Genomic DNA, 16,324 nt, shown 5'->3' with positions numbered 1-16,324 from the left:
ATTGCATTTATTAGAAAATACCTAAACGAAGATACTCTGAAAACAGCAATTTGCAACCAAATACTTTCGAGGCTTGACTACTGCAACGTTATATACTACGGTCTCCCTAACTGCCTACTACGAAAATTGCAAGGAGTACAAAATAGAGTGGCCAGGTTGCTGAAACGACTACGTCCCCGTGACAGAATAACCCCAGCACTAATCGAGCTACATTGGCTCCCAGTAAAAGCTAGAATAGAATATAAAATACTACTTACAGTCTTTAAAGCACTAAAATATGATGAACCAACATATCTGAGAAACCGCTTAAGCTTCTTCAGACCCGAAATGAATATTGTAATCAGACATGCGCCAGAGAGGGAATTATCCCTGTGGAGGGCTCTACAGAAGACCAAAGTGAAACAAAGTGAAAGTGAAAAGTATAAGATGATAGTGAAAGTGATGTTTCAGAGGCTGTAGAACACTGAGATGGTTCGGAACTTATTTGAAGGAAAGACAAGGAACAGCTGGTCAAAACGCAGTAATTATAAGGAAGCAGGAGAAAATAAGTAGCAAAAAATAATTAAATAGCAGAAAATGGAGACAGGTCAGATGGGGAGTCTTCAGCCGGAATGTGTAACCACATACTGGAGAGTGGGAGAACCCTTCCACCACGTGTGGCAAATTCAACTGATGACGGGGAAATTTTACACAAAGAATTTATTAACTGCTTTCAGACAGCTTAAGATTAATTAGAAGTATTGGAACACCCTATTCAGTGAGGATTAAAAATAACAGAATTGTTTCCAAGCCTGTACTGAACTAGATCAATGCTGAATATTTTCTCAACACTTGTAAAACTCTTAGTTTCCTTTACATACAGTATTGCAGAACGGTCAAAACACTGAACAAAGTAAAACCTTTCCAAATTACTTTATTTTTACTCGAAAGACAAAGAGCAGACTGTAACCACCACAGTAAAAGGAAATGAGTTAGTGTGAATGACACTGATACAGAAGAAGCAGCCACCACTTGGACACTTTACTCTCTTGCAAAACTCTCACCAAGGGACACTTGACTGTCCAAGGACATCCAGTCACATCCTCATGTCCTCCCACTATTCAAAAGTCTTTCTTTCACTTTCAGATTCACACATCCTACGATTTCCCAGGGTAAAACCCAGTTCTTTTCCAACAGCCTACTTCATTATCCACTTGATTCATACAGCTTTTTCTTTCTTACTTTGCATCTTCAGCTGAAAGCCCTCAGGACAGTGTCAACAGGCTATGAGAATACCAAGAGGGCCCCAAAGAGAAACCAGCCTGCAGAGAGAGAGAAGTTACAGGGGAAAGTGATAGATATGAGGGAACAGAAAGTAAACCCAACATACCTGAATTCAGGAGACATCAGCAGAAGGCAGGAATGAGCCAGTAATTCCACACTAGGTTCCTTTCCATTCCAGTTGCCTACTTTTGCATAATTGTTTTGGTAAAATATTTAAGTCATTTTCTGTGCCAAGGCTAATACTATCATGGACACACCAAAGCCACTATTTAGCCCTTACACTTTGCATCATCTCTCTCTCTCTCTCTCTCTCTCTCTCTCTCTCTCTCTCTCTCTCTCTCTCTCTCTCCTGATTTGAAATGGCTTCCAACAATTTTTTCTTGCACTAGATCAATGAGCATTTGATCAGCCTTTATGAAGCCTTTTGGTCTTCACTGTAACCAAGGCTTGATAGAAGACAAATGCTTTATATTACAGTTTTGGTCTAAAGTTTCCAAACCTGCAGTTCTTCTTGCAAGGTAACCAACCTCATCCCTTCATTCGAATGTCAATGGAACTATTCAGGTAGTTTCTGCCACGAGGAAAACCGACTCAAAATTTGCATAATTTTATTCAATGCCACAAAAAAATTTTCGGAACTTAGGTCTTGATTCTAAGATGCCCGAAACTGTGCCCAAATGCCTATAGTTGGTTTTTTTCTGCGTTTTTGAAACCCAAAACTATGAAAACAGCCACTAACTAAGAGAGTCAGTCAGTCACACCTAAGCTAACACGAATTCTGTTGTTGTCGACTTTGATTTTTCAGGCAAATTATACTTCTAAAAGGAACGTTAGGCAATAAGAGTTTCTCTCTAAATATAAGTTAGTCAATAAGAGCTTCTCTCTAAATATAAATTAGTCATGAAGTCATTTCCCCTGCGCATACCATCACCATTGACTTTTGCGACAACTACAGAGGCTACAAGGTGAAAGGAAAGCTGAGAAGAACTGCAATCATTCAGTTATAGAGAGAAGTGCGTCTACAGGAGGAATAAACCGATACAGATATCATGATCCCTTACTTGGATTAAACTATTTTGTTGGGCGCCAACATTCGTCCAAGGATGGGGACTAGATAAACCAGATCTTTGTAATCATCTTCCCCAGAAATGAAGGGGTGTAGTCTTCTCTCGGTCGAGGATGGTTAACCTGAAAACTGAAAGAACTTCATGACACTGTTGTAAGTACAGTTACGGGCAAATATATTTTGAGGGTGAGAGGAACTTCTGTTAAACCTTTCACAATATAAAGGCACAGTTCTCTCCCCTAGGCTCGTGCTTTTGTACGAAGGTGGTGATTCCGGAGTTTATCTAGATCTTGATAGTATCTGTCACACTCTCATGACTCGATCAACATCTTGAAATAAATTGTAAGTGTACCTCTTAAAATCCTAGTTTTAAAATTAATTTCAATTGTGTAAGCAATTCCTTGCAATCGTGCAATATGACGCCTCAAAATAATTGGCCCTTTTTATCAGAATATGCTGGAACAGGTCCAAGAAAATGGAAGCAACTAACTATCTTGCACACAACTTACCATGCTGGAATAAAACCTCTTCCCCGAAGCTGATTTCGACATCCTTCACGCCACTCTAGGATTCCTGTCTGTGGCCAAAGGCACTTTGCTATGACAACGTTAACTTTCGTGTCATCACCAATAACCCAGGTTCTCAGGAAGGCCATAACTGGAAGAGAAAGGCAATATAAACTTGCTTGCAACTCGATCCATGGAAAGACCAGTTTTCTACCATTTTTTTGTTTCTAAAGGACACCTTATTCTAATATGTGAAGTCATGCTATTTACTTGAGTAGCAAATACTCACTGAATTAACAGGGACCTTTGTCCTAAATCCTGTCAATAGTAATAATCAAAACCACAGGACCCGTTCCATTCAAATTTAGCTGTCAGGTGTCTTAATGAGTGCTTTAGCATGAGCAATATATCAGCAGATACCAATTTTACCACTAATGACCCAGCGAAGAAAGATCTACTCATTTCATGGGTTTTTGACAAATAAAACATAACTGCACAGACAGATCTCCCAGTTGAATATATAATTATGGATTGCCTCTTATCTAAAAGAAGCAGGATTCTATGACAGCCCTTCTCATCTTGAAAAAAATTACCACGGACCCAAATGAGTTTTTCTGAAAGAATATTCAAGATATCTTTACATGTTTCAAGTATGAAGACTGCGTCACGAACCTAGTGTGTCCTATTATGATAAGGTGGCCCTTACTGTACCTCTGTGGGAAAACACTGGATATAATTACATTCCTTCCCAGTCAAAAAAAAAAAAATCATCTGCATTCTTGACAGAACCCCGAAATATAACCGTCAGGTTAAACCCTTTAACTGTTAACTTCTTCAAAGGAGGTCACCGAAGGAGCCTTTATAAAACATCTTCCATAATGTTTCCCCATTTGGCTTCAAAATCTTAACTTGTTCCACATCACCCTGCAGTAAGTACCCTCACATCATCACCAGAGAGTTCTGCTTCCAACCTCTGTAGCAGGAGGGCGGCTCCTCTCCCGTCCCCCACCCCCCTCAACACTTTCAGTGTTTCACTTTGTTTGGGTTTATGTAGAGTCCTGTGACCACGGGGGTAATTCCCTCTCTGGCGGGCCCTTGTACGTTTTCAAAATAAGGTGCTTCTTCTTATATATTTTCTAATTGTCTTTCAATGTTTCCTCGTCAGTATTGTAGCTCCTGCAGATTAGGAGAGTCTTTCGTTCCAACGCCTCGTCTGGTAAATTACATTCATAGCAGAAATTTCTAATCCTCTTTTTTTTTTCTAAACAAAAAGGAGACCACGCAGGCATTCTGTTCGCAAGCCCTGGCATGCATGGGATCAGACACTGCACCACAAGTGGGAAGAAGAAGAAGAAGAAGAAGAAGAAGAAGAAGAAGAAGAAGAAGAAGAAGAAGAAGAAGAAGAAGAAGAAGAAGAAGAAGAGCACCTCACTCAACCTTAGCCTTCATTCAAGTCCCTGGTTTTCAAGGAGTTCTCCTCTACACACAGTCTTCTCTTTAACAATCTAATCCAAAAAGATAGTTGACTGACCCAAAAATCCCCCCAAACCCCCCACATCGCCGAATCAAAAGGAACAAGGACCCATGACTGACAGGTACATTGCTAAATCCTGTAATCAACCGTAGAGGTGAAAAAGGTGAGGTTCATCTCAGTGACACATAGGATGTAAATATGGCATCGACAGTCTTTTGTCTTCAGGAAGTCACTGACTTCCACACATACACAACAGAAGCCTCTATTTCTCTTTCTAATATTTCAATATTTTTTCATATTTTTGAAATAAATTGCCTGTTGGATTTCGGCAATATTTACCTCATCATATACATAATACAAAATTGTTCACAGAATAAAGAATAACTTTGAGACCAAATGAGAGAGAGAGAGAGAGAGAGAGAGAGAGAGAGAGAGAGAGAGAGAGAGAGAGAGAGAGAGAGAGAGAGCTGGCTAATTATATGTGCCACCCATTGGCCTCGTTATGTTTCCCAGAGATATATGCACCGTTCGTGTCAAGTCTCTAAGTCCAATTCTATGTCATTATTTACAGGTGATGCTAAATAATATAAATGGCGTAATTCCATTGTCGTAAACTGTCTCATGACCAACTTCCGGATTTCATAATCCATATCAAATGACCCATCCACCCAACTGTCTTTCACATGTGGTATCGTGACTTTTCACCTCTCACCCTGCTTGCGCAGCCACGGGCGATTGGTGCGTCTATAATACATTCTCCGTTCATGCTGGAGCAGTGATACTGTCCTTGATGATGACAGACTCTGCCCTTGGCAATGGGGTCATCAGACTGCTTACCACGATTCTGAAGCCTGAGAAACTCGGGGTACAATGGTAGCTTCCATGAAAAAAATTACTATTCATGCCTGGTACTCTCACATACACACACACAACAGTCGATCTCCGTACCAACTTCGCTAAAGGGCACCATGAAAGAGAATGCCCTCTGCTTGCCTACAAAAAGGCAACCTGTCTCAAGTGCAAAGGGCATCCTCATACTGTATCCATCCAGCCATTGTCTGATTAGGAGACAGTTTACTGACGATGGGATTCTTCAAGATTTGAGAGAGAAGAACAAGGCAAGGCCACCCACAACCAAACCCACCCACCATTAATAGCCCCATCCCCTCAAATAGCCCGCTTTATACACCTCAGCAGTCTGTTAACACAGCTAACATCCCTATCGGAACCAGAGTTATTAATATTATTATTTAAAATATCAATATTATTATTCAAAAGATAAAATCTCTACATATGGAACAAGGCCACCACAGGGGCCACTGACTTGAAATTCAAGAAGCTTCCATAAAATATGGTGTTCATCTGAGAGAAGTAACAGAAGGTAATAAGAAATGCAGAAAGAAGAAGAGATCAGTTATTAAAAAAGAAAAAATAATTGAATACTTATGAAACACAGTTACTAAAAGCAATGTGAAGTGTGTCCTTGAAGACCTGCTGAGACTTACCTTCAAGGCAAGAAGGTCCTAAAGGAAAGTTGCGCAGGACCGCCTACCTTTTCCCATTCTATGATTATTATGCCTCTTTTGTTGGAGAGAGAGAGAGAGAGAGAGAGAGAGAGAGAGAGAGAGAGAGAGAGAGAGAGAGAGAGAGAGAGAGGGATATAATTAATTAATTCCAAACTATTAAGCCAAAACTATCACCTAGGTACACAGGTACCTCTGAAAAATCGTCTTGAAAACTGTCAAAAGTCATACGAGCCTTCGTACACAGAGCATTACAGAGCATATACAAAATGATCATGAGATGAAATAAGAAAGAGAGTTTTGGGAACGGGCAGAAACAGAACAATAAAGGAACACCATGGCTTTTGTTTACAACAGGATCAAGTCACGAACACAACTGAACATAATACTTCCAGTGAGAGATTCACATCTAAATTAACTGTACACTGCTTGGAAGATCTTTGGTTATACAACTGATTTTTGATTATACAATTGAACATAATACTTACAGTTAGACATTCACATCTAAATCAACTGTAAACTGCTTGGAAGGTTTTTGGTCCAACATCTAGATGGGAAGAAGTTTGGGTGGCCTTCAAAGTCAAATTTAGACTGTTAAAATGTTATCTGCAGTGCCTTTATCAAAAATGAGTGGCAATTTTGTGTAAATTAACCAACCTGAAATATAAGTAAAGATTGATGAAGGCACACTGCAATTACATATATTTCCAAAGACATAGTTTACTATGAAATACAAGGTACTGTATCACAAACAGATATGAAACAACGCAGGGTCTATATAAATACAAAATCACGAAACTATTTTCTTCAACCCCATTCTGCATGATGTTGGCCTGATGGAAATTTATAATAAATAAAAATGAGGACCTATTTCAACAATTTTCAAATTCCTTAGTTACAAACATGATATTTTAATGATAAAATAAAGTTTGTTCATACTTACCTGGCAGATATATATATAGCTGTATTCTCCGAAGGTCCGACAGAATTTCAAATTTCGCGGCACACGAGTGGCCGGGTCAGGTGGTTAGTACCCATTCCCGCCGCTGGGAGGCGGGTATCAGAACCATTCCCATTTTCTATTCAGATTTTCTAACGCCACTGTCTCCTGAGGGGAGGAGGGAGGGCAATATAAATATATATCTGCCAGGTAAGTATGAACAAACTTTATTTTATCATTAAAATATCATTTTGTTCATGAGACTTACCTGCCAGATATATATATAGCTGAATACCACCTTTGGAGGGGGTAGAGACAGCCAAGAATTAGGAAAAAAAACCAAGTATTGGTAAAATTATTTTGGTTCCTTATCTGATAGCGTAGCTGACTGAGTGGTTACTGCCACTCTAGTCTGCTTCTGCTTTACTAGAGACCCCAGCGAGGTAGTGACCTATATAGCTGGCGACTTCTAGATGATCTGTCAACGGGGGCGTGACCACAATGTGACTAGATCATAGACCATACAAAGAGGACAAAAGAGCATTACTAACCACCTAACCAACACCTAAAGCGTTAGTTTGCAAAGGATTGGGAAGACTGCCTCCAGTAGTCGACCCAACAACCACAAAAACACAATTAAAAAGGGGATAGGATCAGAGTTACCCCCTGTCCCCAAGGTTGCTGAAGCAGCAATGTATGGTCCCAGCGAAAAGCAATTTTCGTATGCTACCTAAACATCTTGCCAAGAGTGTGAGGCAAACACCGAATTGACTTCGCCAAAATGTGGCACTAAAAATGTCACTGAGTACCATATTTTTCTTGAACGCCATGGAGGTAGCAAGTGCCCTCACCTCGTGAGCGTTAACTCTCAACAACTTGAAGTTGGAGTCGTCACAACTAGAGTGTGCGTCCTTGATGACGTCCCTAATGAAGAATGCCAGTGCATTCTTCGACATAGGTTTAACTGGTTGCCTCACAGAACACCATAAAACATCCAAGGGACCACGAGTGTCCTGTGTTCTTTTAAGGTAGTACTTGAGAGCTCTAACTGGACATAGAACTCCCTCAGGTTCCTGTCCAATAAGGTCTGCTAAACCTTTAATTTCAAAGTGTCTAGGCCAAGGGTTAGAAGACCTATCATTCTTAGCCAAGAACTTAGGGCTTAAAGAATAGACAGCATTGTGTTCCTTGAAGCCCACATGACGGCCTCGAACTTCGCTCACTCTCTTCGCCGCGAGGAATGCCGTTTTCGAGTAACATCCTTTAGAGATGCAGAGTGGAGAGGCTCAAAAGGACTAAACATCAAAAACTTGAGCATTACGTCCAAGTTCCAAGCAGGGGGAATTAGCTGAGGAACCTTGGACGTCTTGAAAGAGCTCGTAAGATCGTGGAGGTCCTTATTGTCAGACAAAGCTAATCCTCTGTGTCTGAATACAATCGAAAGCATGCTCCGATAACACTTGATAGTCGGAACTGCTATATCGAGTTTTTCTCTTAAGTAAAGGAGAAAATCCGCAACCTGGCTCACAGTGATAGAGGAAGAGGAAAAGCCCTTCTTTCTACACCAACCTTTGAAGGTTGCTCACTTCGCTAGATATATCCTTTAGATGAAGAACTTCTGGCTCTAGCGATGGCCCGTGCCACCTGGCCAGAAAAAACCCTTCGCTCTGACCAAGTTTCGATAGTCTGAAAGCAGTCAGGTTCAGAGCGGGAGATTCAAAGATATCACGTGAAGTGGGTTTGTATGAGCAGGTCTGCTCTCATAGGAAGGGTCCTCGGAACGTCTACCAACCAGAAGAGAAACTCCGAGAACCAGTGGTTGAAGGCCAAAACGTGGGGATGAGAGTCATCCTCGTCCCTTGTGAGGCCGTGAACTTGTGTATGACTTCTCCCAGAATTAGAACGGGGAAAAAGGCGTAAACATCTATTCCCGTCCAATCCCAGGGAAGAGCAACTATCGCAACTGCCCCAGGGTCGAGTACAGATGAGCTTTATAGAGGGAGCCTCGCTGTTCTTGAGGTCGTGAAAATATCCACAAGATGGCGACCCCAAAATTTCCAAACATCTTGGCAAACCTCCTGATGAAGGGTCCATTCCTTCGGCAGGAGTTGATGGCGCCAACAGAGCAGGTCTGCTCGAACATTTTCGACCCCTGCAACAAAACTTGTGAGAATCGAAATGTTGCGAGCATAGGCTCAAAGAATAATCTCTCTTGCAAGGCTGAACAGGGAACAAGTAGTATTGTCCGAGTTTGCTAGAACTACACGATTGCAAACTTGGACTCGAGAAGAATTGGCGAGCTAAAAGATAGCCGCCAAATCTTTGAAGTCGATGTGCCAGGACACCTGTTCCTCTCTCCGGGTTCCTAACACTTCCTCTCCCTCTAGTGTTGCCCCCCAACCTGTTGACGACCCGTCGGAAAAACAACACTAGGTTGGGGTTCAGAAGCTTGAGGGAGATCCCTTCTGCAATTTCGTTGGATCGAGCCACCACCCCAGATCCTCTTTATATAAGGAAGAATTCTCAATTCCTCTTCCAAGTCTTCCTTGCTTTGCCAGTTCTCCAACAAAAAGAACTGAAGAGGCCTGAGATGCAGACTCCCCAGAAAACAAACTTCTCCAGCGAGGAAATGGTCCCCAGCAGACTCATTCCTTCCTTCACCTAGCATGTTTCCTTTTCCAAGAAGGCCGAGACTTTTCCGTACATAGAAGTTGCCGTTCTTGCGACGGAGACGCTATAAAAGCCGCTGAATAGATCTGAATTCCCAGACACAATGGACAGTGAGGGGATCAGCTGCGACTTCTCCACAGACCAGAAGTCCCAGGGACTTCACGAGTTGCAGAGTCAACTGAAGGTCCTCCAGATACCTTCGCTTCGACGACGCTCGAATCAACCAGTCGTCCAAGTAGAGTGAGATCCTGACGTGCGACAGATGCAACTGCATCGCAACGTTTTCCATGAGACGTGTAAACACCCTCGGAGCAAAATGTGACGCCAACAGCATCTGGTGTTCCCAGGCGGTCAACCATCCAAGTACTGACCAGACCCAACGTTGCTTAACTTCGCTGATCGGACGAGAAGCGGTTGTGGTATGGCCGTTGTGCAGAGTCCAAAGCAGAGAGCCCTGAACTGGTACGTCTAGTCCCCCAAGACAACCTGAGATACTTCACCGAACGTGGATGAATTGGGGCGTGAAGATAAGTATCTTGGAGATCCAAAGATACCATCCAATCCCCGGGATGAAGGGCTCCTAGTATTGACTGCGAGGTCTCCATCTTGAACTTTTCCTTCCGGACCAAATTGTTCGACCTGTTGACGTCCAAGACGGGTCTCCAGCCTACTGAAAGTTTTGGGACTAGAAACAATCTGTAGTAAAATCCCGGGGAACACCGAGTCCAAGACCTGTTCCACTGCTCTCCGCTCGAACATCTGTTCGAGCAGGTCAAACAATTTTCTGTTTGACAGGAAGGCAGTTGGGAAACAAAAAACAAAAGAGGAGGAGACAGGAAGGGAATCAAGTAACCTCTCTCTAACAGTAGGAGGGACCAAACGTCTGCCCCTCACTCTTTCCAGGCTTGTGCAAAATGAAGCCTGGTTGCAAAGGGAGTCTGGAGATGAAAGGAGTCACTTGCTACCTCTCTTGAAGTGACATTCCTTCGGGAAAAAAACTCTCTCTTGTGGTGCGGGTCTCGTGTTGCTTCCCATGGAAGCCCCTTTGTTATGCAAACATTTAGCTTTCGTTTACTTTTTGTATCATTGAGATCGGTGCAAGCGTTATGAAGGAGATGCAGTTTGAATGTCGATAACTTTAGTTTTGAGAAAACGATATTTTTGCTTCTCTGTGTATTTATTTGCTTGCCGTTACACAGTTTGATGTTTTTATGACATAATGAAAAGCCAAAAAATAGACCTGCAAAGTAATATAACTTCGCTAAATGAAGCTAAATGAAGCGAAAGTGTCAAAACACGGCTGAGGTTGGCCAGCGACGTCATACTTAGTCAAGCTCTGAGCTGCTACTGACTGACTGCCACTGACTGCCCTGCGGCATTCCTGTCTTTCGCTGATGCGTACTATGTCTGGACAGGGTTGCCATAGATCGCATCAGATATTATTCCATAGCTAAAAGGAAATTACCACCGATATACTGACAATATCATTACATTATATGAAAAATGTAATTTGACTATGATAGGTTACTGTTTTGTTTATAACTCCTAACTGTGGCGAACTTTTAAATAAAACTTTCTGAGAAGATAGTCAGGATATGTATGATGCCATATAAAAAATATCCCAGAAAATTTGATTTCCGATTTTTTCGTCAAACGCTCCCCTTAAGACAAAGACAACTGCGAAGGTGGAGAGAGAGGAGCCGAAGGTTGAAAAGTCTCAGGAAACAGATCCTTAAGAAAAAAGCCAGAGTCTGATAATCAGAGGAAGAAGAAGACGAAAGAAGTTTCTCTTCATACAAAGGCTGTGACGAAAGAGGATGTTCTTCCGCAGCTGGCGGGTCTTGAGTGAGTGGTGAAAGTAGTTCGATTCGCCGATACGTGGCGGGAACTCCCGAACGAAAGAAGTCGTCGAAGATTTAGTAAACATAAAAAATGTGGAACGCTTCACGATTAGCGTGTCATCCTTGCGCAAGAGCCATGCTAATCTTCTCTGTATCGTTCCAATTTAGTATATGTACTGCCGAAGCAAGTACTGGCTAAATTAAGAAGGACATCAGATGTTGAAGCGGGTAGTTGTGCGACATGATAAACAACTGGAGCGGTGTCAACACAAGACTTGAAGCTATACGGCGAAGCGAGTCGCGGAGCGTCATGGAGTGACGGGCGAGAGGCTCCGTGGCAAGTACTAGAAGAGAGTCACAGCGTGGCGCGCGCGAAGCGTCATGGATAGGCGCGCGCCGAGCGTCATGGATAGGCGCGCGCCGAGCGTCAAGGTGAGGCGCGCGTGAAGCGTGAGAAGCGCACGAAGAGCAAGACGCGCTCCTGGCGCGAGACAAGAGAAAAGGCCAACACCTCAACTCGGGGAAGACGAATAGGAAGCCACTAAACACTCTCTCTAGACGACAGACGCTCTGTATCGTTCCCGAAGCGGGAGACGAAGGTGAAAGTCTGTACCTCTTAACAGGCAGAAACGAATCTTGAAAGGTTCATGAGAGCATCCAGCTGTTGTTGCAAACCCAACAAAATCTTACGCGTTGGAGAAGCCACTCTCTCGGGAGAAGGGCTGAACCTGAGAGAAGGAAAGGGGGCGAGAGACGTATACTTCCTTCCACAGGGGAAGAAGCTCTAGCCCTTGCCTTAGCGCGACAGGGGGGTCGAGTAGCGTGATCATTCGAAAAACACTTTATTCTCTTCTGCAGAGGAATATCCACGCAACTTTCGGGGAAGAGTACAAACGTCTAGAGGAAGAGGACGTGAAGCGTCCTCTCCTCTAAGCTTCTCTTAAGAGGGCGAGAGTCCAACCGAGAGCTCCAACCCCCGGGGCGGGAGGACGTGTCGGAGGACTGTGTGTTCCTTCAGGATGCGTGCCTGAGCACGATCCCCTGGCAGCCTGGGTAGCGTCATCAGGACCTGCCGAAGGGACGCCAGATCGGTGGGAAGCCCCGTAACCCTCATGCGGCTTTCGACATGCCCCTCCCTGGTCCTGGGAGTTCGACAGAGGTCCAGGCCTAGAGGCATTATAGGGCCGATCTGGACCCCCCTCCACAACACTAGGGGCACTAGCACTAACACTATGCGTTTGAATTGCATTCACTTCAGTTTCAAGAGCACGCATTGACTCCACACGAGAGCCAGGGAATTACCTTCTGCAGCAACAAACTACAGGGTTAGTAATAAATTTTACAGGGTTACTAGTAGGAGAAAACCCTGACTGTCCATCTAAGGATGCACTCTAGGAGGAAGATTCCTCAGCCTATCACGCTCCAATTTAAGCATATAGGCTTCATATTTCTTCCACTCACCCTCAGACAATCCCACACATTCATTACCGATTATATAGAGCATTGAACACCCTTAAATATCATACATAAAGAGTGAGGAACTATCAAAGTCTTCGATAGCCTCACCTTACATTCACCCAAGCTACAGACTCGATAGCTAGAGGTAAGACATCTTAATTATAAGAAAAGTCAAAAGCAAAATCAAAAACGGTCCACAAAGAGCGTATGCCAAGTCACAGATCCAGTCGAATACCAAAAAACAACCAAAATACTTAAGTGACAACAAATTTCGAAATCCAAATGGCGGAGGAACTGACAACAGGTGTTGACAGTCCGGCGACAGAGAAAATCTGAATAGAAAATGGGAATGGTTCCTGATACCCGCCTCCCAGCGGCGGAATGGGTACTAACCACCTGACCGGCCACTCGTAACAGCTCCTCCTCGAAATTTGAAATTCTGTCGGACCTTCGGAGAATACAGCTATATATATATCTGGCAGGTAAGTCTCATGAACAAACATTGCTTTATAACAGTCTTGATCTCAACTTAGGTAACAGAATCAGAACAGAATAGAATAGAATACTGTATAGAATTTTTGAATTACCAAGAATGGAACATATGAGGTCATTCATGCTGAAACAGAAATTGACAGTCAAAAAGTTTGAAAGGTGTAACAGGAGGAAAAAAAGTTGCACTATGAAAAAATTGTTATGTGAGGGTTTAAAGTCAGATGGAAAAAGAGAGAACATAAATTAAGTACAGTAAAATGAATGAAAGGTGTTGCAGCTAGGGTCCAATGGGACACTGCAAAGAGCCTTAATTAAAACCTACAGTGCACTAAAATTGAGACTTGCACTGACAGCGCTGTCCCCTGCATGAGCATTTGTAATGTTAATGTCTGCTGCAACTGAGGACAAGTCAGACCAACCCTTATCTCAGTCCTACATCTGAGGAGACAGAACCTCAACATTAGCTTTTAATTATACAAATAAGCTGTTACTATCAAGCCTATATTTAAAACACAGTAGCACCTCAATTTAACAGACACCTTGGGAATCTGGCATTTCTGATAAGTAACAAGGTCCTTGAAATAACAAAGATCCTATATTCCAGCCTGCACTTGAAATTTTCTGGATATCTTATAACTAACAATAATTCCACATATAAGCCAGCCTGTACTTTACACTTGCCATGTACTTTGAGTTATATCTAAAAATTTGTCTGAAGTGGCAGCACAGGAAAAAATATTTGTAATGTGGTAGCCGTTAAGTACGTAAGTCCACTAATGAGGTCCATTAAGTTGAAGTGATAATATTAACATTATTATAATTACAATTCCATTTCATGTCAGTGAGAGGGAAACAATGGAAGTCATCACTGTTTAGCAATAATTGAATGCTGAAGCACATAGACACAGTTCTTATCTTGCAATGAATCTGATAAGTGCCAGTCACAGTACAAAGGTTATCATGAACATGTATTTTACAATGTGTTTTACTGCACTGTGAGATGGAATATATGCAAAATTTAATATAAAATTTAGGCCTAAGGCCAAGAGTTGGGACCCTATGAGGTCATTCAAGTCTGAATGGGAAACTGAAAGTAAAAAGGTTTTAAAGGTGTAACAGGAGGAAAACCTCAAAGCAGTTGCACTATGTAGCAATTGTTAGGAGAGGGTTTAAAGCAAGATTGAAGACAGAGAATATGAACTGAGGCACTGCAAAAGGAATGAAAGGGGTTGCAGCCAGGGGCCATGGAAGGGACACTGGAAAGAACCTGTAAGTAATGCCTACAGTGCACCAAGTGAGGTGCACTGACAGCACTACTTCCCTACAAGGTATTGCACTATAGGTAACGCAATCTTATCTAACCAGTTACACAAGACATAATACAGATATCATACCACCCCCAAGACAGTCGTTAAAACTTCAAAAGGATCAAAATATTTAACTTTTACAAATACAGTTTCTATGATACAAAGTTAATCAACTGCATGAGTAACTGCTGGTCACATTTAAAAAATCTTAAACACACAGGTAAAGATTGCCAGTATCTTCAAAGTTTTACAAAATAACTTCACTGCTGAAAACATAACTCCACTATTGCACCACTACTATGACCATGTAAATAGTTTATATTAGTACTAACCTAACCCTACCATCCAGCTGTGCAGTTTTGGAATACATATGTTATACAACCATTGAGATTTTGCATTTAGTACATAGCTGGTAATAGTTTTTAACACATGGATGTAACCCCACAGGGGGTAGTCAGTCAAAATTTGTTGGAAAATCCAAAACCTTTTTTTTTTTTTTTGAGAAGCATTGATTCATGGGCTGAATGAAAATAACCTTGGTAAATACAAAGGATACAACCACACAAAGATATCATTTATTAATATAATTTTTTGGCTAAACATTATAGAAAAAGAGTGTATAAAATGCAGCACACGTGAGTTAAGTCCAGAAATTGACTGTGGTAATGAGAAATTTGGCGTCTTTGACCTCTAGTTTTAAATTCATCATTCAGGGGCTGAATACTAAAACTTGGTGAACATAAAAGAGTTTCTGCCATGTTTAGCACCAGCCCCTAGGGGATGAATGTAAAAATATGAAAGAAAGATGGCAAATTTCACATCATCCTGGTTAATATTTCAATTATCTGTCCTGTACTACATTCTCTATACCCTTTTCTATACTGTTTAGCCTACAGCCCAGTTGAGAAAGACAGACACAGGTTGGTACTAAACACAGCATCCAATGGAGCTTCTGCCATGTTTAGCACCAGGCCTGGAGGGATGAATGTAAAAGATGGCAAATTTCTCATCATTTTGGTCAATTTTTAAATTATCTTATCTGTACTGCATTCTTTGGAAGCATGAATTTCAAGTCAATGGGCCCTTTGGTGGGTTTGTTCCATATGAATAGGGTTTGTCATCTTCTGAATAATAATAAATAATAATAATAATAATAATAATAATAATAATAATACTATACTCTCTTTCCTATATTGTTTAGCCTAAGGGCCACTTGAGAAAGACGGATGCAGGTTCTGCCAACCACAGCAAACCCAACCTTCCCTAGAATGCTGTGTTCTGACCAAACCTGACCTTACCTTCCTAACCTGACTTAGGGCGCCGTGTCCTGACCTGGCCAGGGGGGGGGGACTAGACCCCTTGGACCCCACAAGCAACACTAAACATGGGAAAGGCATGCAAACTACCCAAATTGATATTTATGATAAGGCTACACCCACAATACCCACCCCATGGTACTGTATGGGTCAGGTCACCCTCAAACACCCTTAGACGCCTCTTAGGGAATACCCTAGGGATGATGGTGTAACTTGAGTGTTTATGGCACTTTATATGTTTATGTGGCACTTTATGTGCTTATATAGCACTTTATATCATTATATGACATTCTAAATTGGGTAATGGGCGACACTTATGATGGCATAATGAATAAAAGATGAACTAAGGAAACCTTCCCAACTCTTGCCTTAAATGGAATTATTTTACCTTACTCTACCTAACTAAAATATTTTAGAATAATGGCTATCATGGGGTACATGGCCAAGTCACATAATTCGTACAGACAG

The 16,324-nt window shown here is 42.0% G+C and overlaps 1 long non-coding RNA gene, 1 other non-coding gene and 2 pseudogenes across 2 annotated transcripts; all 4 read right to left on the bottom strand.

Moving 5' to 3' along the window:
* Positions 1-16,324, bottom strand: part of LOC136855180 (thiol S-methyltransferase TMT1A-like) — a 93,641-nt pseudogene that overhangs the window by 29,151 nt on the left and 48,166 nt on the right.
* Positions 2,248-2,961, bottom strand: LOC136855181 (uncharacterized). Its single transcript, XR_010857943.1, has 2 exons — positions 2,839-2,961; positions 2,248-2,451 (listed from the first exon to the last, which is right to left on the bottom strand). It is a non-coding gene; the product is annotated as an uncharacterized lncRNA (long non-coding RNA).
* Positions 9,765-9,875, bottom strand: LOC136855191 (5S ribosomal RNA; annotated as a pseudogene).
* Positions 11,371-11,475, bottom strand: LOC136855185 (U6 spliceosomal RNA). The gene has a single exon (XR_010857945.1). It is a non-coding gene; the product is annotated as a U6 spliceosomal RNA (small nuclear RNA).

The sequence above is a fragment of the Macrobrachium rosenbergii genome, chromosome 30 (genome assembly GCF_040412425.1).
Source record: "Macrobrachium rosenbergii isolate ZJJX-2024 chromosome 30, ASM4041242v1, whole genome shotgun sequence".
NCBI classification, from domain to species: Eukaryota; Metazoa; Arthropoda; class Malacostraca; order Decapoda; family Palaemonidae; genus Macrobrachium; species Macrobrachium rosenbergii.
This window is presented reverse-complemented; position numbering and strand designations above follow the sequence as displayed.